The following is a 26,995-nucleotide window of genomic DNA, read 5'->3' on the forward strand; positions in this document are numbered from 1 at the left end:
GGCCTCACGGCTTCTTCAGGGCTTGGGGCTGCCGAGCTTGGAGGCCGGGGGCAGGTGGGGCCTCCCTGCCTTTGCGGGATCTGGAGGAGGCTCCTCCCTGCCTCTTCCAGCTGCTGGTGGGTGGCGGGCATTGCTGGGCAGTGGACTGTAGAGAGGGCACATCTTCCCACCAGCGTCTTCCATCCATCTCTGCGTCCTCTAGATCCCTGTGCATGGTCCAGCCTCCTCTCGTGGCCCAGCCTCCTCTCCCTCCAACCCATTAAGCCCCATCATCCCAGATGACGTTGGTCCTCCCAACCCAGAGGAAACCTGCAGCGGATGTTTTCTTCAGCTTTTTCACTGCTGTGACCAAAACATATGGCTGGAGTGATTAAAGGAGGAAAAGGTGATTGGGGCTCATGGTATCAGAGGCTCAGTCCATGGTGGGCGACTCCATGGCTCTGGCCCAAGGTGAGGCAGAACAAAATGGCGGAAGGGCCTGGAGGAGGAGAGCAGCTCAGGACGTGGCACCAGGAAGCAGAGAGAGCTCTGCTCACCAGGGACCAGATATAAACCCCAAGGAGCCAGGGACAGGATACAGTCCCCAAGGAGCCAGGGACAGGATATAGTCCCCAAGGAGCCAGGGACAGGATATAGTCCCCAAGGAGCCAGGGACAGGATATAGTCCCCAGGGAGCCAGGGACGGGATATAGTCCCCAAGGAGCCAGGGACAGGATACAGTCCCCATGGAGCCAGGGACAGGATATAGTCCCCAAGGAGCCAGGGACAGGATATAGTCCCCATGGAGCCAGGGACAGGACATAGTCCCCAAGGAGCCAGGGACAGGACATAGTCCCCAAGGAGCCAGGGACAGGATATAGTCCCCAAGGAGCCAGGGACAGGATATAGTCCCCAGGGAGCCAGGGACAGGATATAGTCCCCAAGAAGCCAGGGACAGGATATAGTCCCCAAGGAGCCAGGGACAGGATATAGTCCCCAAGGAGCCAGGGACGGGATATAGTCCCCAAGGAGCCAGGGACGGGATATAGTCCCCAGGGAGCCAGGGACGGGATATAGTCCCCAAGGAGCCAGGGACGGGATATAGTCCCCAAGGAGCCAGGGACGGGATATAGTCCCCAAGGAGCCAGGGACGGGATATAGTCCCCATGGAGCCAGGGACAGGATATAGTCCCCAAGGAGCCAGGACAGGATATAGTCCCCAAGGGATGTCCCCAGTGACCACCTCCTCCAACTATACCCCACCTGCCTTGAGTCACCACCTGGTTTATTGGGGCTCATGGTGTCAGAGGTTCAGTCCATGGTAGGCGACTCCATGGCTCTGGCCCAAGGTGAGGCAGAACAAAATGGCGGAAGGGCCTGGAGGAGGAGAGCAGCTCAGGACGTGGCACCCGGAAGCAGAGAGATGGTAGAACGAGGATCTGGGGACATGAGCACCCCTCCAGGAACCCCCTCTTCCAGCGACACCTTAGCGGCCTGCAGCTCCCACCCGGCTCATCCACGCTGCTGATCCCACCTGCCGGTTCAGCATGGCTAGAAGTGCATCCTCCATCCCCATCTCCATGGAGAACCCCGCTGGGATGCGCGCTTGCCCCCTCGACTCCGTCCGACTGTGCGCCTGAGACAGGTGTTCTCAGCGAGGCCACTAATAAAGTGGTGAGGTCGATTGGGCTCGCAGCTGTGGAGGCTGGGGGTCCAGGAGATGGTGGTGGTCTTCTCGCTACTTTCCAACATGGCGGGCGGCGGCACAGGGTGAGGAAATGGTCTCCCGCTTTGCCGGCCACTGTGGCATGTCCACCTCAGAGATTGTGACTGTCTCAAGGGACTCGCGTCCACAACAGGCACGGAGGCCACCAGGCATCTCTGCGGTGGAGAGAAGCATCTGCTCAGCCAGGGACAGCGCCCTGGAGAGGAGGTGATCCTCCAGGATCCTCCTCCCCGAACCCGTAGCCTCAGTCTGGCCGTGACACAAACATTGGGCCGCACCCAAGTTCTGGAACCTTCTCAAGCTCATCAGACACAACCAGGGGAGCCTCAGGAGACACCCCCAGGGTCGTGACGTCCTTGGTGCCGGGCTCCTATGTCCCCAACGAGCTCATGAAGTCTGAACAAAGCCTGGAGTTTAGTTAGCGATGTGCCACTCAGAATTTGTGCTGTTCGTCTCACTCGCTGTGTGACTTTGAGCGAGTCACCGAACCTCTCTGTGCCTCAGTTTTCCCATCTGAAGAACAGGCACAGCAATAATAGTAGTCGGGTTATGAAGAGATTGAGGAGCTTCTAGAAAAGTTGTCCGATAAAGTAAAAATAAAATAAACAGCACGCCGTGTTTTATAACGGGATTGATTCTTATTTTTCCAGTACTGGGGACAGAGCTCGGAGTTTTGTGCAGGACTGGCAAGACTTCTCCCACTGAGCTACCTCCCCAGCTCCTTCTTATTTTTTTTTATTAAATTTAGAGACAGGGTCTCACCATGTTGCTCAGGACCTTGCTAAGTTGCCAAGCCTGGCCTCCATCTTCCGATCCTCTTGCCTCAGCCTCCCGAGTCCCTGGAGAATTTCTTTTCTTTCTTTTCTTTCTTTCTTTCTTTCTTTCTTTCTTTCTTTCTTTCTTTCTTTCTTTCTTTCTTTCTTTCTTTCTTTCTTTCTTTCTTTCTTTCTTTCCTTCCTTCCTTCCTTCCTTCCTTCCTTCCTTCCTTCCTTCCTTCCTTCCTTCCTTCCTTCCTTCCTTCCTTCCTTCCTTCCTTAATAGCAGGGATGATCTCTGACCAACTTGGCGTTAAGACCCTGGCACGCTATTTTACAGGAGCATGATTTTCGAGCAATAAATTTTTCTCTCTCAACTTTCCAGAATAAATTACCGGCTAAATGTATTCTTTGGCAAGCAAATGGATTTGCCTACGGTCAGAGGTTATCAAGAACGAGCCAATTAAATTTTTCATGACATCTGCCAGAAATAATGACTTTTATTCATAAGTCAGAACTAATAAATCACTTTTTTTTTTTTTTTTCTCCCCTGACCACGGTGAAATCGCCGGAGAAATTTTCCGCGGAGGAGAGTGTGTCACGCGTGCCTGGGACTTGTTCCTGGACCTTCTCCGTGTGCTGTCACCTGATTAAAAGGGACAGCAGAGAATGAGGAGTTCTAGAAGGTTTTCTGTGTGACAACTTAAAATCACTACCTGGTCTATTGAGATTTTTTTTTGTTCTTGTTGGATTCGAACCCAGGAGCATTCCATCCCTGAGCGACACCCCTGGTCCTTTTTTATTTTCAGACAGATTCTCCCTAAATTGCTGAGGCTGGCCTCTAACTTGTAGTCCTCCTGCCTCAGCCTCCCGAGTTGCTGGGATGGCTGGGATTACGGACTTTTTCCACCAGAAACGTTTTCTGCTCACCTGGTTCTGTGAGATGTGAGCCTTCAACAATGGCAGCCGGTATCTGGATTCACGTGTTGGCTCCCCTGATAACCCAATCCTGGGTCTTCTGCACCGTGTCCTCTGTAGGGAACCATTTTTGCGGGGAAGGATGCTGCGGGTCATTCTTCAGATCATCTCCATCCTGGAACCACAGTCCTGCCCATTGACCACAGGGATGGACCAAGGACAGAGCCTACAACGAACACGTCTGGCGGATTCATCCATCGCTTCTCTTTCCACCTCTGAGAGTTTCCTACGTCTCAAGTGCTATTGATCCACTCACGCAGGACCCTGCATCCAACAGAAAGGAAGACGCTCAGTAGGAAATTTGCAAAGAACCAGTCGCAGTGGTGTGTGCTTGAAGTCCCGGTGACTCGGGAGGCTGAGGCAGGAGGATTCTAAGTGTGAGGCCGGCCTCTGCCACGTCGAAACACCCTGTCTCAAAATTTAAAAAATAAAAAGGACTGAGAATGTGGCTTGTGGTCGAGGAATCCTGAGTCAGTACCAAATTTAAAAAAATGTGCCAAAAAACAGATAATCCACTGAAAGAAAATGTGATTTTCTTTTTGAAATCTACTCCTTAATAACATTGTGATTTTTTTCACGATGACGGGTCTTTTCATGTACTGCAATCTCCTTAATCTCTGAATTTCTATTTTAAGCATGGATTTGACACAGATTTTAAAACTTAATAAGACAGCATGAAGTACTCGAGCGCTTATAATTCATTCTCACCTCGCACGATCGGCCATGGACCATTCCCAGGGTTTCGGACTGAAGAATCTTCTCTCCCCCTGGTTCTGTCTCTCTGTCCATCTGTCTTTCCATCTGTATGGGTTTTGCTTCTGGAACTTATTTGGGGGACCGGGGATGGGAGACTGAGATTTTAAGACCCTCTGTTTCGTGTCTCGCGATCGTGACTCGTGGGTACGCTCACCGGAGTTTGTAGATATTTTTAAAATCTGCTCTCGGGTGTTATACGTGACCCTAGAATCCCCTCCTGGGTCTTGGATGCGAATCCATACCTTTGCATTAGATTTCGACCTTCATTTCAGGCACACCCGTCTGCACACGCTCGGGTATTTCCAGGGAGACTTTGCAAGTGAAGAACTTTCTGTATCTCTAAAACATCTTTTCTTCAAAGTCGTTTCTGTCTCTCGGGGCATGATGACCGTGTGCACTGGCGGGTTCGTTGTGACCTGTCTGAACCTAACGTGGTCCGTTTCATTCCTCAGGACCTTCCCCTGCCCTCCCTCCCTCCCTCCCTCCCCCTAGTCCAGTTCCTCTACTCTACTTGGTTTCCCTTTTCATCTCATTAGATTCATCTTCACCCATTTAAATTACTTTCCCTATTTTTTCCCCCTTTTATTAATCTCTAGCTTCTGCACAGCAGAGAAGACATTCAACTTTCTGCTTCCTGAGTCTGGCTTATTTCGCTTCACATCATGGTCTCCTCTTCCAGCCATTTACCACCCAATGTGGTAAAGTCGTTCTTCTTCATGGCTGAGTAATATTCCATCGTGTTACATAGACCATATTTTCTTTATCCATTCATCCACTGATGGACACCTGGGCTGCTTCTGCTGTTCGCTATTGTGTGAATTGTGCTGCTATAAACATGGGTGTGCAGGTGCTTTTCTTTCCCTCTTGGTTTTGACTGTATGCAGTGATTCCAAAACCGTGTGTTGGAGGGCCATCTCGACCTGAGGAGACTATGGGGGAAATCCTGCTAGGATTTACTTTGCATGTTTTTAACACGGATGTCCAACCACATGTGACTCATGGCTGCATCTCCGGTGATTCCTAAATGTCGTTAATACTCGTGATCTTAAGCATGCTCAGGAAGAGCTGATGAGGTCAATTCTTTTTTTTTTTTTTTTTCTTTTGTACTGGAGATGGAACCCAGTTGGGGCTCTTAAACCACATCCTCAGCCCCTTTTTAAAAATAACTTATTTAAGGACAGAGTCTCGCTGAGTTGTGTCAGGCCTCGCTACATTGCAGAGGCTGGCCTTGAACTTGCCATCCTCCTCCATCAGCCTCCTGTAACCTCTCTGGGGTTACAGGCGTGTGCCACCATGCCTGGTTCAAATCTACTTCTATAAAGCAGAGTGAGAAGGAAGTACCTGGTTCAAATCTACTTCCATTAAAAGAAGCCAGAGAGAGAGAGAAACTCTCCTGCCCAAGGTAATGGAATTGAGAAGAAAGAATGAACCTCTTTGCTTTGCTCAGGTGTTGGGGGGGTTATAAAATGTTTTGGCTTCTTGGAACTTGGGGCATGTTCTATCTGTCAAGTTGGAATGATCCTCACACATATCCCCATCTTCTCAGCCAGCTTTTGAGGGTATTGGACTTTGTCCATTTTCTGTTGCCACAACAGAGTGCCCGAGGCTGGGTGATTGATTAAGAAAAAAGGTTTATTCAGCTTGCGGTTCCGAAGGCTGGGACCTCCAAAGTCAGGGGGCCGTATCTGGTGGGACTCTGAGCAAAGTCCTGATGTCATGCAGGGCATCGCAGAGAGGAAGTTCACCAGGGAGGGCTCAAGTTTATAAGAAAGCCACTCCCTGGTGGCCCAGGAATCCATGAAGCCACAAATGGATCCCAATCACTTCCCGTGTTAGTCAGCGGCCAAGTGAGTCACTCTGAGTCAATGCTCATTGCTGTGACCAACCTACCCAAGCAGAAGAACTTAGAGGAGGAAAGGTTTCCTTTGGCTCACAGTGTTGGAAGTCCAGTCCATGGTTGGTGGGCTCCAGGGCTCTGGCCCAAGGAGAGGCGGAACAAAATGGCAGAAGGACCTCGAGGAGGAGAGCAGCTCAGGACGTGGCACTAGGAAGGACAGAGACAGAGAGAAGAGAGAGAGACTGGGAGTGGGGAGGAAGGGAGAGAAGCCAGGGACAGGATATAGTCCCCAAGGACGTGCTTTCAGCAACATACCAACCAAGAAATTGCCTCATGATCCAGCTGAACCATGGCTGGATCTGCTTCTGTTTCAGTCAGCTTTGTTATTGGTGTGACCAAAGACCCAATAAGGACATCTTAGAGGAGGAAACGATTATTTGGGGTCATAATTTCAGAGGCTCAGTCCCTGGTGGGCCGACTCCATGGCTCTGGCCCAAGGTGAGGCAGAACAAAATGGCGGAAGGGCCTGGAGGAGGAGAGCAGCTCAGGATGTGGCACCAGGAAGCAGAGAGAGCTCTGCTCACCAGGGACCAGATATAAACCCCATGGAGCCAGGGACAGGATATAGTCCCCAAGGAGCCAGGGACAGGATATAGTCCCCAAGGAGACAGGGACAGGATATAGTCCCCAAGGAGCCAAGGACAGGATATAGTCCCCAAGGAGCCAGGGACGGGATATAGTCCCCGAGGAGCCAGGGACAGGACATAGTCCCCAAGGAGCCAGGGACAGGATACAGTCCCCAAGGAGCCAGGGACAGGATACAGTCCCCAAGGAGCCAGGGACAGGATACAGTCCCCAAGGAGCCAGGGACAGGACATAGTCCCCAAGGAGCCAGGGACAGGACATAGTCCCCAAGGAGCCAGGGACAGGATATAGTCCCCAAGGAGCCAGGGACAGGACATAGTCCCCAAGGAGCCAGGGACAGGACATAGTCCCCAAGGAGCCAGGGACAGGATATAGCCCTCAAGGAGCCAGGGACAGGATATAGTCCCCATAGGCACACCGCAGTGACCCAGCTCCTCCAGCCACACCCCACCTGCCTACAGTCACCACCCGGTTAGTCCATTCAAGTGGATTAATCCAGTGATGAGCTTACGGCTCTCATGATCAAATCATCTGGCCTCTGAACATTCAGACATTGGCTCGCAAACGCTTTTGCAGAATGCCCCACAACCAACTCAGAGCGCCTGCCGGGTGCCATCTTTGATACCCCCCGATGCCCGGTCCATTTCCCCACGAGTGTTGGTCGGGATGCTGGATGTGAGAAAACACACCTGCACCCTGGTCTTTCACGACCCAGGGCCACGCTCTCAGGGACCAGTCACGTGGGACCCAAGACGAAGTCTGTCCAGACCCTGCGCATGCAAGGAAGATTACCAGGGAAGCCTGTGAGGCGCGGCTGGTTTCTTCTGCTCTCTGTTGGCTTCATGAAAAAGAATCTCCCCCCGTTTTCCAGTGCATGGGACTGAGACCACTTCACGTGGCCACACCCCAGAGCCGGGTCCATTGAAATAAGACTTTGGCAGGTCTATATCAGTTACCACCCGTGTCAATGCCCTGTGGTCACAGCGAGGCATCCAGGAAGGGACCTTCAATATTTAAAAGTTCCCCACCTGTCAATCGAGCCAGATCTAAAAGCCACCTGGTTCAACACGCTGCGGAAGAGAGGGCTGCGTTTCATTTAGAGCTTTGATTGAGGAACTGATCATCACAAGGCAAAACCTGAGAGAGGAAATGGGGGCTTTTAAGACAAGTCCCTGGCTCTTCAGAGACTCAGGTCCCTGCATAGTCTTCTTTCTTTGTTTTTCTTTTGACTTTATTTTTATTTTTGCAAAACAGGTGGTTTCTTATGCTTTGTGTGTGTGTGTGTGTGTGTGTACATGCTTTTTTTTTTTTTTTTTTTTTTCCAAATATGACAGAACGTCACGGAGTGCAGAAGAGGGAACGGCAAGCTCGGGAACATGGACAGCAGCCTGAGCGTCCCGGGCTGAGAAACTGCATAATGAGATGGGCTTATTATTCCTTGACCTTTCCGGCTCCGGGCTTCTGCGCTTTGCTCTCTGAGGAAATGTCACTGTGGAGACAACCCTCACCACGCACTCAGTCCGTCCTCACCCCGTTGTGAAGTGGCGTTTGACATTATTGCCCGTTGAGGGACGTCCCGTGTTGGGGGGTCTTAGCTGAGATTGCTGGAGATCGTGTGCACATATTACAGGCAATAAAATCGTAAGGGTCAGAGATGAAAAGACAAGATGGAATAAGCTTCCTCCGGGGGAAAAGCAGCTACAGATTTCTGTCCGATTTTGAACCAAGTCTTTCGTTAATGCATTTTGCCAAACCCCATGAACAACCTTGCTTCTTAAATTACATTTTCTTGAAGTATTTCGGAATAAAAAGTGCATAAATAACCTTCCTAAGCCCAACACTCATATATACCCAATGCTTGTTTGTTTGGGATACTGGGGATTGAACCCAGGGGTGCTTCACCCCTGAGCTGCATCCCCAGCCCTTTTTATTTTTAATTTTGAGACGGAGTCTCACTAAGTTGCTTAGGACCTCACGAAGTTGCTGAGGCTGGCCTCCAACTTTGGATCCTCCTGCCTCAGCCTCCCGAGTCGGTGGGTTTACAGGCATGTGTCCCCCAAAGCTTGCTTCCAATTGGGGTTTCAAAGTAACATGCACTCATCTCCAAAAACAGTCTGTAGTAGAACATTTTCTTTTTAGTAAAACCCTTGCTTAAAAAATATCAGTCTACATCCTCTTGGTATATGCTAGTTCTTTTTGTGCACGTTCTTTGAGCTGCGTCTCAGTCCGTGCATTTATTTTTGAGGGTCTTATAGCTGTACACGGAGTAAACGGTCCCCAGCACTCAGGTTATCGGGATTTCTAAAATTCTCATCCCAAACCTTGCTTTGCATCTTCTTTATCTTGCAAGATTTTGGGGGGAATGTGCCTTTCTGTGTGTGAAATTCATCCCGCGGTGCTAAGATCAGAATGAGGTGCGCTTTCGGCTGTACTAGGTATTTTCCAAAGGAGTCCCACAGATTTCGAGAGGCATCAGAGGATCGGGAAAACCCCGGCTAAATCTCCCACCTGGTACCTTGATGGCCGCCGGGGTCCCCTGTCCTTTAAAGGAAGAACGTCTTGATGGGGGGCTCGCTCGGGAACGGTCCTCCCTGTTCAGACTCCTGGGACTCCGAGTCATTTTTCAAAGCACTATCTGCAGATTTTGTTCTTTCTGTGTTGTTTTGCAGTTTCTTTGCCGAAGTCGCTATTGTGCATTTGGGGATTTTCCCCTTATAAACATCCCCCCATGATGACTTACCCATTAGGGTGGCTCAGGACGCTTCCTAAGACTGCAAATGCTGGATCATCCGCCTCTTTCCGAACCTCCTTCTCTTTCCCGTCTGCTGATTCTGTTTCTGTCTCTCTCTCTCCCTGTGTCTGCCCGGGGGTGAGCGCTTTTAATTAACGACTTGCTATTTCACAGATTTCTCCCTCTTTACGATCCTCCGTCAGCATGCTCCACTGTTGGCCACGGAGAACAAGGAACAGCTCCTCCAGCTTAACAAGGGGTTTCTCTGTGACCTCACAGGTGATGTTCCTTGAATTTATAGCGTGATTCGAAGATCGTCAGCAGGTTTAGAGATACAAACCTCCCCTTCGCCGGAAAAGTGTGCATACGCTCTGGTTACATCTTTTACGCTCTCGGTAACATTACCTTCCTCCGATTCGGGCCTCCACGGCTCATGTATTTTACATCTGATTTTTTTCTTTTGCACTTTTAATAGGACGCCTGTTCACTGGTGTTTTCTAATTACTTGTTGCTGCTCCACAGGGCTGGAGATTGCTTTTTATATACAGCTCTTGTTTGCCGTAGCTTTATGGGACTTTCTTCTCACTACATGCACCGCAGATGACTTTGGATTTTCTTTGCCGACGAGCGTATCACCGGAGAATAATGATGACTGTCTCTCTCACAAGATAGTCTCCTCGTTGCTTGGAGTACTTTTTGTCTAATAGACTGGCTACCAAGTAGAAGGCTGGGTGCGGTGGTCCATGCCTGTCATCCCAGCAGCTTGGGAGGCTGGCAGGAGGACAACAAATTGGAGGCCAGCCTCAGCAACTTAATGAGGTTAGTCTAGTCAACAACGGTTTGTTATCTGTTTCAAAATACCCAACGCATACAACTGGTAAATCCATAAGGATCTGGATATGTTCTTTGCAGATTATACACATGCTGCAGATTATCAGGCTGTGTCCCCTACTAGGTATGGGCGTCATGATCAATGTGAACAAAGTCACTGTCCCTGGTGCCACCTATACGTGGTTGATGGCTGATGAAGGCCCGTTTCATGAACAAGCAGCTTTGGTGCTTGCTGAGTGTGAAGCTGCGAGCTTCCTCTCGTGCAATGCACGTTGATTCTGCAGGAATCCCGTGGTGGGTGTTTCGGGTCCCTGGAGATGGGAGATCCTGGATCTCTGATCAGGATCTCTGATCTGGAGCCGCCTCCTCATGCAACGACGCTGAGCTCTCTATTTGCAGCTGGCTTCCGTGACACTAAGGCGAAGAATCTTCCGTTTCTTTTTCCTGAGCCAATCTGGACCTTCGCTAAGGCAAGTCCCCAAGGTCACCGTGAAGGGCAGAGAAGCCCGGTGGGCTCCTGATGACTCCTTGTCGGGCGGAAGAGATTGGCATTCCTGGGTAGAGTACTTCCGGCTGGGTTGCCGTAGCATCCCCTGAGGAGCTGACTCCATTCCCCGCAGAGGCCGCACCCAGGGACCTTGCAAGCTTGCAAGTCAGATGGGTTCTTGTCTCTTCCAGTCCATCCCACCTACCTATCCAGCTATCCATCCATGTACCTGTGCACCTTTGCAGGTCTAGCTAACTGTCTCTCTTTTTCCAGGAATAACCCTCCATCTAGATGAACAACTTAAGCTGTTCTGCATTCTCTGCACTGAAAACATACTACGCTCGCGCACCAATGGAAAGACTTTGAGACCTCGTCATTAGCAACGAGACTTTCCGTCTGTTAAACTCTGCTTGCTGGTCTTCCGCCATGATGTCCTGCCTCACCCTGGGCCAGAGCCATGGAGTCGCCCACCCTGGACTGAACCTCTGAGACTGTGAGCCCCAAATAAACCAGGTGGTGACTCAAGACAGGTGGGGTGTGGCTGGAGGAGCTGGGTCACTGGGGACATGCCCTGGGGACTATATCCTGTCCCTGGCTCCTTGGGGACCATATCCTGTCCCTGGCTCCTTGGGGACCATATCCTGTCCCTGGGTCCTTGGGGACCATATCCTGTCCCCGGCTCCTCGGGGACTATATCCTGTCCCTGGCTCCATGGGGTTTAGATCTGGTCCCTGGTGAGCAGAGCTCTCTCTGCTTCCTGGTGCCACATCCTGAGCTGCTCTCCTCCTCCAGGCCCTTCCGCCATTTTGTTCTGCCTCACCTTGGGCCAGAGCCATGGAGTCGCCCACCATGGACTGAACCTTGAGACCATGAGCCCCAAATCGATTTTTCCTCCTCTAATTGTTCTTCCTGGGCCTTTTGGTCACAGCCACAGAAATGCTGATGAAAGGACAAAGGGACAGAAATGGAGCTGGGAATGTATCCTGACAGACTAAAGCTCACTTTGAGGTCTCTTGGGAGATGCAATTAAAGTAAGCTGTTTACGGTGCGCGCTTGTTTCTGGACGGGATGCTCCACGTGGAAAAGACAAGACTAAGCAGGGAACCTCTCCTTTCCATTAAGTTGTGAGTCTCCACGGTTGGATGTGCCATTGGGCAAAGCACTCCAGCCTCAAAGAGGCAAAGACAGGCTTCCTGGCTCAGAGGGGTTCCGACCCTGTGTTTCTGGAAGGATTGCAATGAGTCACGGTGCAGAAATCTGCCTGCCTTGAGTCTTGGGGGTTCCAGCTGCTCTGGGAGCTGCTTGTGTTGCTCGCTTCTCTCTAGATCCCCCGAGACAGGCGAGCCAGGGTGCCCATTTCTGTACCTCTAGCCAAAGCCACTTAGGTTATCCGCCTTACCGCCAATTCCTGGGCGCGGTGAATAAGTCCTGCTTCCAGATCTTGGTGCACACCGTGCGGGGAACCCCATGCATGAGCGACTTCATGCAATCTCAAACGGACCCAGCAATTATTACACAGCAAACCTCAAATCTCTGCCTTCATCAACCGAGGGGCATTTCTTCCCAGTTGAGCTATCTGCCCAAAATGTAATATGCAAATTTGGAGCTGGGGACGTGTCTCCCTGGGAATGTGCTTGCCCTGGGTTCAATCCCCAGGACCACGCAAAAATGAAATGAAATGAAAGAATGCAATTAAATAAGTGTCCCTTTGGTTTATGCAACCCCACACGCAGGGCATATATGTGCATGTGTACATATGTGTGTGCGTGTGTGAGTGTGTGTGTACTGTTTTTTTTTTTTTTTTTTTAATTCTGGTACCAGGGATTGAATTCAGGGGCGCTTCACCACTGAGCCATGTCCCCAGCCCTTTTATGTGTTTTATAGAGACAGAGAGGGTCTCACAGAGTTGCTCAGTGTCTCCCTAAGTTGCAAAGGCTGGCTTTGAACTCACGTTCCTCCTGCCTCAGGCTCCTGAGCCGCTGGGATGACAGGCGGGCACCTGGCTCAGAAGATGACTCGCTTCCTGCAGGAGCCAGATTCGTCTGGAGTAGATCACATGATGTTGACGAGGATATCTCCATGCAGACTCTGGGTTGGGGTGGCTGAGAGGACCTTGTGTTGAACGTGTGCCTGCCTCTCTAATACAGCTTTTAGTTTGAAAAAAAAAAAAAATGCCTCTTTCTCAGGTTGCAACTCAGGTTTGAGAAAAGGAAAGAACTTTGCAAATGACGTGTGCCCAAGTCCTGCTGTCAAAGCAAATCACCCAACAGATGATGGATCTATGTCTCCCCAAGGTCTTTGCATAAAATTGCAAAATCTTAAGGACGGCGTTTGGAGACATTGGCTGCCCTGAAGTGACATTTATCGGATGCCCCGGAGGAATAAGTTTCTCCCCAGGGAAGGGAAGGTGAGGCCATCATTGGTGAGAGTAGAGGCTGCAGAGATCCCTGTACTGAGCCCAGGGATGCGACCGTCACACAAAGCTTCAGGGGCTGAGGACTCTCGGATCAAGGAGGTGTGATTGGAGCCCAAGGCTGGCGGAGCCTGTGGCGACCAAGCCCTGGGAGGTGCTGTTTGCTAAGTGGCTCCAGCTGGGCTCCATTTCAGGGGCAGGGGAGTCTCACGGAGGGGTGGAGGAGGAAAGCAACTCTTCTAATCTTACCAGAGGCTTCCAGCAGCCTTGGCAGGAAGCGTCGGAGCGATGAGCTCTCTCGGAGCGTCCGGAGCTCAGCTGGGCTGTCAGTCTTTCGGGAAAATGGGCTCTTCAGGTCTTGCTTACGAGACCTCCTCTCTGTCTGTCTGTCTGTCTGTCTGCCCAGCTAGCGAGCTCCACCATCGTCATCTCTCATTGATCTAAATAGTCTATCATCCATTTCTCTATTATATATATAATCTATCGTCCTATCTATTGCTGTCTCTCCTATCGTCTATCATATGTATCTATTGTATCTATCATCTACCTATTATCAGTCAATATCAGTTATCTATGTCCTCTCTCATCTACTGAAATCATCTATATTCACTTATCGCTCTTCATGTTTATCCAGGATCATATCTGTCAATCATTCTGCATCATTTATCTCTATCATCTATATACAACTATCACCTCTCATCTGTCTCCCTGTTTCAATCATCTGTCTATTATGCATTTATTATGTCTATCTATCCCTCCACTATCTTTATTATCTCCATTTTAACCTATCTATAACACCTATGATCTATGTATCTATCTTCCATGTATACATGCAACTTTGTGTCCATCCCATTCACCATTTATAATATTAGTCTTTACATCTTCTGTCTTTACCTATCTATAATACCTATCACCTACATATCTGTGTTCCATCCATCCATCCCTCTGTCCATCATACCTATCATTTACTTTTTATTTATCCTTTCATCCATTTATACTACATACCTATCTGTAAGACTTATTGCCTCTTTAACTTCCATCCATACATCCATCCATTCATCCATATATACATTTATATATTTATACTATATATGTATCTGCTATCTGTCTCCTATTATCTATCAATCTTTTATCACTTCATACTATTATCCATCCATCCATCCATTTATACTACATATTGTTACCTACCTATAAGACTTATCACCTATTTATCTTCCATCCGTGCATCCATCCTTCCATTTGTCTATCTACTTATGTCCTATTATCTATCACCTGTTATGTACCAATCTTATATCCATTTATATAATCTATTATTATCTATGCATAATACCTATCACTTATCTTCCATCCATCCATCCATCCATCCATCCATCCATCCATCCACCCATCTATCCATCCATCCATCCATCCATCCATCCATCCATCCATCCATCCACCCATCCATCCATCCATCCACCCATCCATCCACCCATCCATCCACCCATCCATCCACCCATCCACCCATCCATCCATCCATCCATCCACCCATCCACACATCCATCCACCCATCCATCCACCCATCCACCCATCCACCCATCCACCCACCCATTCATCCATCCATCCATCCATCCATCCACCCATCCACACATCCACCCATCCATCCACCCATCCACCCATCCACCCATCCATCCACCCCACCCATCCATCCATCCACCCATCCACCCATCCACTCATCCATCCATCCATCCATCCATCCATCCATCCATCCATCCACCCACCCATCCACCCATCCACCCATCCACCCACCCATCCATCCACCCATCCATCCATCCATCCACCCATCCACCCACCCACCCACCCATCCATCCATCCATCCATCCATCCATCCATCCATCCATCCATCCACCCATCCACCCACCCACCCATCCATCCATCCATCCATCCATCCATCCATCCATCCATCCACCCATCCACACATCCACCCATCCACACATCCACCCACCCACCCATCCACCCATCCACCCATCCATCCATCCATCCATCCATCCATCCATCCATCCACCCATCCACCCACCCACCCACCCACCCATCCATCCATCCATCCATCCATCCATCCATCCATCCACCCATCCACCCACCCACCCACCCATCCATCCATCCATCCATCCATCCATCCATCCATCCATCCATCCACCCATCCACACATCCACCCACCCACCCATCCACCCATCCACTCATCCATCCATCCATCCATCCATCCACCCATCCACTCATCCGTCCCCCATCCCATCCCCCCATCCATCCATCCTCCACCCATCCACCCATCCACCCATCCACCCATCCACCCATCCACCCATCCACTCATCCATCCATCCACCCATCCACCCATCCACCCATCCATCCACCCATCCATCCATGCATCTCATGTATCTGTGTGTCTGTCTATCTATCTATCTCTTACTATCTTTAGCCTATTATCTATCACCTGTTACCTGTCAATCTTATATCCCTTCATACTATTATTATCTATATGTAATACCTATCACCTAGCTTCCATCCATCTATCCATCCATCTATGTATCTATCTGTGTGCCATCTATCTCCTATTATCTATCACTTGTATCCATCAATCTTATATCCACTTGTACAACCTATTAATATCTATGTATGAAACCTATTACCTGTCTTTCTTCCATCCGTCCATCCATCCACCCGTCTATCCATCCATCTCATCTGTGTATCTACCTGTGTCTATCTCTCTATCTCCTACTATCTATAACCCATTATCTCTCACCTGCTACCTATCAATCTTGTGTCCCTTCATACCATCTATTATTATCTGTGCATAGTACCTATCACCGAGCTTCCATTCATCTGTCCATCCGTCCATGCATCTATCTGTGTGTCTGTGTGTCTATCTCTGTACCTACCTACCTACCTGTTTATCCACCTCTTATCTTCCTACCCGCCTTCCTACCGACTGAGCTCCTGTCTCTCTGCAGGGCAGCCCTGGCTGTTTGGGGGTGGCTCTGTGTTCGGCTCCCTGCTGCATCTTGAACTCAGGACCTTGCCCTCTCTGGAGCCCGCCAGGCAGGCAGCACCGAGCAGGACGTGCCGTGGACAGTTGGAGAAACCCAGCTGGGCTGCTCCTGGCTGTTGCCCTTCACCCCTGGGGCTTGTCAGGGGGCCCTGGATGCCCTGGCCATGAATGGACCATGATGGACACAGGCCAGCTGCAGGGGTCATGTGATGTAGCAAAGAACGGGGACCCCTCTCTGCCTCCGCTCATCCTGCAGCTGATGTGAAGGGAGGGTGAATGGAGATATCGAAATGCAGCTCAATTTCCGTGAGGTACGCTCGCTCCACGGCTATTGTCCCCCCAACCGGCTGCACCCCACGGAGTCCCCGGAGGGCCCTGGCCGAGGATCATAGATCAGAGGAGGAGGAGGAGGAGGGAGTCCCCAAGGCCTTGCCTCGGCCCAGAGTTTAGTCCCACCCGGGGAGACTAGTCTCAATCTGGAAAATTCCTTCAGCACCGTCTCCACTCCGGGAATGCTACCCCAGGCCCTTGGCATCCCCGGGGAATCCTTCCCTCGTGAGTGAGCGAGGAGGAGGCCCTTTTGGGAATGTGGAGGCCGGGGACCTCTCTGCCCGCTGAGTCCTCCTTTGTGTCCCGAATATGAGACAGGGCTCTGGGGGAGACGCTGGCGGGAGAAGGAGCGGGGAGACCCTGAGGCTGGCAGAGAGTGGGAAAAGCATTGGGCCAGACTTCAGTTCCCATCCTCCGCATCTGGACTCCCAGCTCCCCGGGGAACAATGAGCTTCGACCTTTTTACAACTACCTTCCCGAGTTCAAGTTCTCACCTGCACCAGCCCCTGACCTCTGAGTCTCCAATGAAACACTAAAACCAGGCTCCTTCTGGAACCTGGGGGTCTCCATACCCAGAAAAGGGGCCCTCCCGGGCCAATCCGCGGACCTCGCTGCAGGATCAAGGAAAGCCTGCTGTCCGAGGTCTGCTCCATGTGTGGGCCTCCATCTCCAACCTTTGTCTCTGGCCTCTGTCGTTTGTGGACGGTGAACTTGCACGAGAACCTTCAGTGCTCCTCCGGGGGAAGGAAAAATGCTTCCCTACTTATTCAGCTTCTGTGGCCGGCCCTGCCAAGGAAAGGGACAAGACAGAGGTGAATGGCAGCCTTTGCCAGCTGGACCTGATGGACAGGACATGAGCGGTGGGTCATCGGCAAGGTGTGCTGAGCACGTTCTCCGGGTGCCATGACGCACCTGGTTAGTGACAGTGCTGACTCCCCTGGTCCTCGGGCTTCAAGACTCGGGTTGGGCAGGCGGTGGATCCCCTGGGCCTTGCGCTTCGAGGTGGTCTGTCCTGGCGATGGTCAGTCTCCTTAAAATTCCTCTAATGAGTATCCTCATATATCCATATGTGTGTGTGCATGGCCGCCTATCAATCATCTGTCTGCAGGTATCCACCTGAATCCATCATCTCCCTCTGTGGTGATGTCTCCTTCTGTCTATCTGTCTATCTATCTATCATCCATCTATCATCTATCATCTATCTATCCTATAATCTATCTATCATCTATCATCTATCTATCCTATCATCTATCTATCATCTATCATCTATCCTATCATCTATCTATCATCTATCATCTATCTATCCTATCATCTATCTATCATCTATCATCTATCTATCCTATAATCTATCTATCATCTATCACCTATCTATCCTATCATCTATCATCTATCACCTATCTATCCTATCATCTATCTATCATCTATCATCTATCTATCCTATCATCTATCTATCATCTATCATCTATCTATCCTATCATCTATCTATCATCTATCATCTACCTATCCTATAATCTATCATCTATCATCTACCTATCCTATAATCTATCATCTATCATCTATCTATCCTATCATCTATCGTCTATCTATCCTATAATCTATCTATCTATCATCTATCATCTACCTATTCTGTCATCTATCTATCATCTATCATCTATCTATCCTATCATCTATCTATCCTATCATCTATCTATCCTATCATCTATCTATGATCTATCACCTATCTATCCTATCATCTATCATCTATCACCTATCTATCCTATCATCTATCATCTACCTATCCTATAATCTATCTATCATCTATCATCTATCTATCCTATCATCTATCTATCATCTATCATCTATCTATCCTATCATCTATCTATCATCTATCACCTATCTATCCTATCATCTATCATCTATCACCTATCTATCCTATCATCTATCATCTACCTATCCTATAATCTATCTATCATCTATCATCTATCTATCCTATCATCTATCTATCATCTATCATCTATCTATCCTATCATCTATCTATCATCTATCACCTATCTATCCTATCATCTATCATCTATCACCTATCTATCCTATCATCTATCATCTACCTATCCTATAATCTATCTATCATCTATCATCTATCTATCCTATAATCTATCTATCATCTATCATCTATCTATCCTATCATCTATCTATCATCTATCATCTATCTATCCTATCATCTATCTATCATCTATCATCTACCTATCCTGTCATCTATCTATCATCTATCATCTACCTATCCTGTCATCTATCTATCATCTGTCATCTATCTATCCTATCATCTATCTATCATCTGTCATCTATCTATCCTATCATCTATCTATGATCTATCACCTATCTATCCTATCATCTATCTATGATCTATCACCTATCTATCCTATCATCTATCATCTATCACCTATCTATCCTATAATCTATCATCTATCATCTACCTATCCTATAATCTATCATCTATCATCTATCTATCCTATCATCTATCTATCATCTATCATCTATCTATCCTATCATCTATCTATCATCTGTCATCTATCTATCCTATCATCTATCTATCATCTATCATCTATCTATCCTATCATCTATCTATCCTATCATCTATCTATCATCTATCATCTATCTATCCTATAATCTATCTATCATCTATCACCTATCTATCCTATCATCTATCATCTATCACCTATCTATCCTATCATCTATCTATCATCTATCATCTATCTATCCTATCATCTATCTATCATCTATCATCTATCTATCCTATCATCTATCATCTATCATCTACCTATCCTGTCATCTATCTATCATCTATCATCTATCTATCCTATCATCTATCTATCATCTGTCATCTATCTATCCTATCATCTATCTATCATCTATCACCTATCTATCCTATCATCTATCTATCATCTATCATCTACCTATCCTGTCATCTATCTATCATCTATCATCTACCTATCCTGTCATCTATCTATCATCTGTCATCTATCTAGCCTATCTACCTATCACCTACCTATCCCATCTACGCACCATCATTTATCACGCCTATTTATCGTCTACCTCCTCTCTCTTTGTATCTACTCTGTCATCCGTCTATGCATCTATTCTATCACGTATTCATCCATGTCTCTGTCTGTCTACTGATCATCCACTTTCTATCATCTTTACACTTTCCTATCTGCCATCCAGCTATGCATCTATTATAGATCTCTCCATACGTCCACGTCGAACGCATCTATTCATCTTACGCACTTACCTTTGTGCGTATCTATCTTTGTCTCTGTCGTCAGTCCACGCCATCATCTCTTATCCCGTATCTGTCTCAGTCATTTATTTGTCGTCAATACCTTTTTCTATCCTGTCTCTCTACCATCGATTGGCTGACCTGTACGTTCTTCATCCCTGTGTATCCGTCTATTGGTGCCTGTGTCCGTCCATCCATGCATCCACTGACCGTTTCTCTCCTGTGTCCAGATGTCTCTCCTCACGTCCTATTTATTCTGTCTCTCCGAGCAACGCGTACAAATCCATCCTTCTGTCTGCACTTCCGAACCCCACCTGCAGCTTGAGGTGCACGTTCTGGGTTGAAATGGCGCCAACTCCCTGTGCCACCCGGGACCAGCGGGGTTCAGAGTAAACACCTCTCTGCGCGGGTGCACTGCATTCCTCTTGAAAAGTCCCCTGACAGCTTCGCATGCTCTCTTGCCAGTAGCTCCCCAAAGCCTCAGCAGGTGCTGCTTGATCCAGGAGTCTCCTGAAAAATGACCCAGAAAACTGAATTGTCGGATGGCTTGTTAAGTCGTGGTGCAAAGCAGATGTGGCCACGCAGAGGTGTCCCTCCAGGTGAAAATCCGTATCACGGAGGTGGGAAAATTGGACAGCAGCCACACCACACGGAAGCGACGTTTTTAGCAACCCAAAGTGCTTGGCATGACCCGGACTGAACAGCTCCCCTTGATTCTAATGGACTTGAGGTTGACATGTTAATGCTCGCTGGAAAACAAACAAACAAACAAACAAACCTGCAAGTCCAAATGGAATAAAGAACATGTTTGCAAATGGGAGCGATTGTTTAGCATTAATAGGAACGTATTTCAGTGATTTATGGAGGCTCAGTTTGACAAACTATTTCCGAAGGAAGGGCAAGAGTGGGTGAGCTTCTACCTCGTGCCCTAGGTCCATTAATTATGGAATTTGCTTCCTTTCTGCAAGCTCTCTCCAGGGATGTCCTCCAATTAAATTGGAGATAAAAAATATATTTACCTAGCAAAATGGCATGCGTCTTGGGGACCAATCTAGCACCCAGCCATGTGGAATTTGGAAAATCTGTAGAATTACTGGCACCGTGTTCGGAGCCCAAGAATCAATGTTTCTAATGAGCGCTCACTTCCCCGTCGAAGGTCCTGACGCGTGGCTGATTTTGCAGCAGCCCGGAAAGTCTGGGAAGGTAGAAAACAGACAAACAGAGCTGCAGAGGATTACCTCGCGGTCATTTATTTTCCATAATAATGGCTGGGCAAAGGCGTGGTGTTTCTCTCAAGCAGTAGGCAAAGAAATCATGGGGATCCATTAGTTTGGCATCAAACTTACCCTGTTAATTGTGTTCTGTTTCTCCAAGAAAAAGTAATTATATCCTCTGAGTACCTTTAAAGTATTTTGGGGGGGATACAATTGAGGAATTTGGAGGGAGGTGTTTCAAATGTTAAATATGTTTCTGTGAAAAAATAAATCACGGGTGTGTTTAAATCTGCGTGTTTGGTTGTCAGATGAGTCTCCAGCACATCCCTCTGTGAGTAATTAAAAGCGAGTGTTTGATAGGAAGAATAGGTTCCAGTGTCCTGGGGCACAGCGGGGTAAAGCATTATATATCTCAAAATTAGGAGAGAAGAGAACTTCGAAAGGTCCTCACCATAGATGATGAAGTTATAGATATGCCAGTTACCCTGAGTCGGTTAGGACCCAACAAACACGTTAATAAAGGCATCACATTCCGTCTCCTGAATTTTACAAATGCTAGGTGTCAATCATCAATAATATTAAAGAAGGTCAATAAAATACAGGGACTGATAGGGTAGCCACGGAGAGCTTGCCCAGCACCGCATGTCTAGGTTTGATGGTCGACGCCTCACGCAGAGAAAGAAACGGACCTAAGTCTGTGTCACCACGTATTTCTATCCATGCACATGGCAAGTTTATGTCCACCCGGAGGATACCCGGATTTGACAGAGGGTGTCGTCGCCGCCTGCGTTACCTTATAATTCATTCCACTAAAAATACCACATAGACGTTCAGGTAGGTCAACACGCAGGTCTTACGCTTTTTCGAGCTCATCGCGTGAGTCAGGAACAGAAACACACAGAAACGAAAACTTCCAGAAAAGCTACCTTGGACCCTTTGCAAGTTAACGATACTGGGATGTAAAGTAACCTGCGCGCTCTGCTTCGTAGAGGAGAAGAATAATATGCCTCTTTGGAGAGAGGCTTAAATGGCCGAGGATTAATTGTACTGCTGGACGGTTTTCAGCCACCAGAGCTTCCTCATCCGCCTCGGGATGTAAGCAGCCTGGCTGGCCTGGATCCCCAGAGCGCCTGCCAGTCAACTCCCGGGGCCATTTTGGCATGAGTGACCAGCCCTGGGAAGGACTCGGTCCACAATGATATTCTGGGATGGAATGCAGCCAAAGAGGTCGCACTCTAGGTCCCTAAGTGGACACTGAGCTCTCCACTTTTTAAAAGAACTTGTCACTCGACCTTTCAATCTCACGATGTTCACTTTGTCCCACTTTATAGCGGTGGTCAAGGTGACGGAATTCGGGACAGAGACGGATAATCCAGGCTATCTAGAGATGGTCCCAAAGGCATTGTTCGTTCATGGGCGACTGGAAAGAGAAAGAGAAGCTCAAATCTGGTCGAAGTAGGTCTAGTCCTGGGATTTATTCCTGTTGGGTTTCCTTCCGGTGGGATTCTTGACAGATGAGCTGAGCATCTGCTTCTCCCCGAGCTGGGCATGGAATGAGGATTCTTGAAGACGTCAGGTTGGTTGAACGCAGAACATTTTGAAAGGCGAGGGTCAGCGGAAGCTAAACGGCATGGAGGCAGAATGGACGGGAGGCCCCAAAGAGAAGACTTCTCTACACAAGTGAAGAGGGATTCAAAGTGGATTCTCCTGCTAGGTTTCCAGCGGAGGATGACAGCACAACAGAAAGACACCTTCACCTCTCAGGGCTTCTGTTGGCCCACACACAAAACCTTTCACCTAAAGAAAGGAAACCTGCCATAAATGGAGTGTTCATTCAGAAATGATAATGTACCCAGTGGGAAAAAAAAAATTTGGATGGCAGATAACACTAGATGTTGAGAAAGATGATCCTGTTTGGTCTTCTACATGATCCTCTGTGGAGACAAACTTTGAAATATGTGTTTCATTAAACTATCTATATGTATCTGCCTAAATATCCATTCATCCTTCTGTTCATTAATCCTCCCATCCATTACCCACCCACCCATCCACCCATCCATCCACCTATCAATCCATCCACCCATCCACACATCCATCCACCCACACACCCATCCATCCACCCACCCACCCATCCATCCACCCATCCACACATCCCATCCACCCACCCATCCATCCACCCATCCACACATCCATCCACCCACCCATCCATCCATCCACCCATCCACCCACCCATCCATCCATCCACACATCCATCCGCCCGCACACCCTCCATCCATCCATCCATCCACCCATCCACACACCCATCCATCCACCCACCCACCCATCCATCCATCCATCCATCCACCCATTCACACATCCATCCACCCACCCATCCACCCACCCACCCATCCACCCACCCATCCATCCATCCATCCATCCATCCATCCATCCACCCATCCACCCATCCATCAACCCACCCATTCATACATTCACCTATCCACCCATCCACCCATCCACCCATCCATCCACCCACCCATTCATACATTCACCTATCCACCCATCCACCCATCCACACATCCATTCACCCACCCATCCCCCCATCCCATCCACCCACCCATCCATCCACCCAATCATCCACCCATCCACCCATGCATCCATCCACCCACCCACCCATCCATCCACCCATCCACCCATCCACCCATCCATCCACCCACCCATTCATACATTCACCTATCCACCCATCCACCCATCCACACATCCATTCACCCACCCCATCCCCCCATCCCATCCACCCACCCCATCCATCCACCAATCATCCACCCATCCACCCATGCATCCATCCACCACCCACCCATCCATCCACCCACCCATCCATCCACCCACCCACCCATCCACCCACCCATCCCCCCATCCCATCCACCCACCCATCCATCCACCCATTCATCCACCCATCCACCCATTCATCCACCCACCCACCCATCCATCCATCCTTCAACCCACCCATTCATACATTCACCTATCCACCCATCCACCCATCCACACATCCATCCACCCACCCATCCACCCATCCATCTATCCATCCACCCACCCATCCCCCCCATCCCATCCACCCACCCATCCATCCACCCAATCATCCACCCATCCACCCATGCATCCATCCACCCACCCATCCACACACCCATCCATCCATCCACCCACCCATCCATCCACCCACCCACCCATCCACCCTCCATCCATCCACCCATCCATCCATCCACCCACCATCCACCCATCCATCCACCCATCCATCCACCCACCCATCCACCCACCCATCCACCCATCTACCCATTCATCCCCCCATCCCATCCACCCATCCATCCACCCATCCATCCATCCACCCATCCATCCACCCACCCAACCACCCACCCATCCACCCATCTACCCATCCATCCCCCCATCCCATCCCATCCACCCATCCCATCCACCCATCCATCCATCCCCCCATCCCATCCACCCACCCATCCATCCATCCACCCACCCACTGTTAGATATGGACATAAGACAGAGTTTTTCAGGCATGTGTTTCTTATTGATGTGAATATTTTTTTCATACAAGGAAGCTTCATAGAATTGCTCTGAAAGTCTGAAAGACACAGTTGGAGCCAGAGCTTACGTCCCGTTTTAACAAGAGATGAAGCATCGTGTGGACAAGCACCTAAAAACGGGACTCGGTGGTCTCCTTGGGGTAGTGACCGTGAGAAGCTAACTAGGAAATGTGTGACATTAAGAATTCTGTGGTGAGGTTTACTATGCAGAAAACAAACCTGTGTGGGCGCAGGACCCCTGCACACCTGGGAATTCATATCGTCCTTACAAAGGGAGATCGATGTCCTGGCTTTAGGCAGAAAAGGGCAGGCAGATTCTTCTTCCTGCACCTGCTGCTTCTCCAAAGCCTTCTGCTCAGAATAAACCTCATGCAAAATTGCATACTTTGTGGTGACAGATCCCATCTCCTTATTATCAAATTTTCATCTATCTATGTATCTATCCACCCATCTCTTCATCCTCTATCTTAATCATCGATCACATATCAGTTAGTCATATCATTGTCTTTTATATACACCTGTCATCTATGTACCTAGTATCTGCATCTATCAATCATCTATCATCTCTGAGCATCATATCTATCACTTATATATCTTCTCTATTATTCCTGCCTATTATCTATCTCTCTGTCCATCCATTCAACTTCTCCCAAGTGCTGGGCTCTCCACAATGTGCCTTGTAATCTATGTTGATAAGCCTATCACTATAATACTTGGCTGACGACTCTCCATAAACCCTGTGACGCTTACTACTCTCATGAAGGTCTGCTAAATGAGGGACCCAACCTCACGGAATGGACAAAATCCAAAGCAAACGAAAACAGATCAAATAACTCATATTTTAACTTTTGTCACTGTTTATTTTCACAACGCCAGTTTTACTTCCTATTTGATATGTTTAGAATTCTTTTTTTTTTTTTTTTTTTTTTTTTATTTAAGGATGTGGCTTCTTGGGCTCAGGGGAGCTTTAAAGAACCAATTTAGAATTTTCATCTTGGTTTTGTTTCCAAGCCAAAATCCTCACACCTGCCACTACCACCTCCCACAGAAAGAGGGACAGAGAATCAGAGACGCAGGTGCAAACTTCGCACACTCAGGAAGCACAGCACTGGTGGCTTTGTAGATCGCGGAAGGACAGATTTCCGCAGCCCTCTCTGCCTGTTCAAAGCGGCCTGGGACTTTAAAGATCAGAGGGGCTGACGTGTTTGAGCCTTGGAAACCTGGTTTCACCCTCGTGTCCTGCATTCCCCGAGGTGGGGGTCCGCTGAGTGCCCTTTGGGAGCGTTTTGTAAGTCAAGGGGTGTGACTGGCTCATGGTGGGAGCATTTTCTTCTTTGCCTCCCTGGCCTTGACCCCATTCTTCTGACTGGGGTTAAAAATAGCGGTGCCTTTTTCAGGCAGAAGAAAGAGATGGTGGGTCGTCCTTAGCAAAAGAGCAGACTGATAAAAGGAAGGGCATTTAAAAAAATCTCCCTCCATTCGGTGGGTGGGGGGGGCGGGTAGCCGGAGTCAAAGGGCAACCTCGTCCTGAGGGTAAAAGCAGGCTCGCTCTTCCCTGGGGGGAAACCTGGCTTTGCTTTGGTGGAAGCAAATTTCTAATCCAACGCTGCTCGTGGCTTTGAAGTAGCCCTTAATTGGGGACCTCTGCTCTTAATGCAGCAGCCGCAATGCAGTCTCTCATCTCCGTCTGGTGACAACACATGAAGCGTGAAACGCACGCTCCCTTGTTATCGGCTCTCCGTGCCCTGCTGTGCAACAGGCCTCAGCGGCTTATTCCTCTGATCCTTCCGAGTCCTGATGGCCACTCCCTGCGGCCCCGGCGCTGCCAGGGCCGTTGCTTGCGGTGAGCTCGGCTTCTTGCAGATTCCACCTCCAAGGGAGACCTTGTCATCTTTGTGCTTCGGCGACTGACCTGTCTCACTGAGGATGGCCTGTCATGCACGCGAAGTCACCTCAGGTGACTTGCATTACCTGAGCCGTGTCAATCCCTCATAGATGGCTGTTACCTTGTATTGCCCAGTGAACAGCGAGGGAGAAAGGTCTGTCTGTACCAGTGCCCTGCACAAGCGATTCTGTTTGCTCCTGGTTTTGATCTGAGCTTCACTGAATCCGTGGATGTGGAAGGCCAGCTCTGTAAGTATCGGTGTGCATGTCTGTCTATGTATCTATGTGTTCATCTGTGCCTCCACGTGTGTGTATCTATGCATCTATGTATCTATGCATCCATCTGTGCGTGTATATGTGTGTGTACGTGTCTATGCAACCATGTAGCTATGTGTCTATCTACGTATCTATGTACCTATGTATCTATCTATGCATCTATATATCTATGGATGTATCTATGTGTCTGTGTATCTATGGAACTATGTATCTATGCACCTACGTGTGTGTATCTATCTATGCATCTATGTATCTAGGCATCCATCTGTGCGTGTATATGTGTATGCACTTATCTATGCATGCAACTATGTAGCTATG

General features: G+C 48.8%; 1 protein-coding gene across 1 annotated transcript in view; it reads right to left on the reverse strand.

The window, feature by feature from the left end:
- STS (steroid sulfatase) overlaps positions 1–25,936 on the reverse strand; it is a 437,786-nt gene extending 411,850 nt beyond the window's left edge. The window contains exon 1 of the mRNA XM_079123184.1: positions 25,933–25,936. The gene's annotated coding sequence lies outside the window, so the exon portion shown is untranslated. The remainder of the gene's footprint in view (positions 1–25,932) is intronic.
- Positions 25,937–26,995: the final 1,059 nt, after the last annotated feature.

The sequence above is a fragment of the Sciurus vulgaris genome (assembly GCF_902686455.1).
Source record: "Sciurus vulgaris genome assembly, chromosome: X".
Classification (NCBI taxonomy): domain Eukaryota; kingdom Metazoa; phylum Chordata; class Mammalia; order Rodentia; family Sciuridae; genus Sciurus; species Sciurus vulgaris.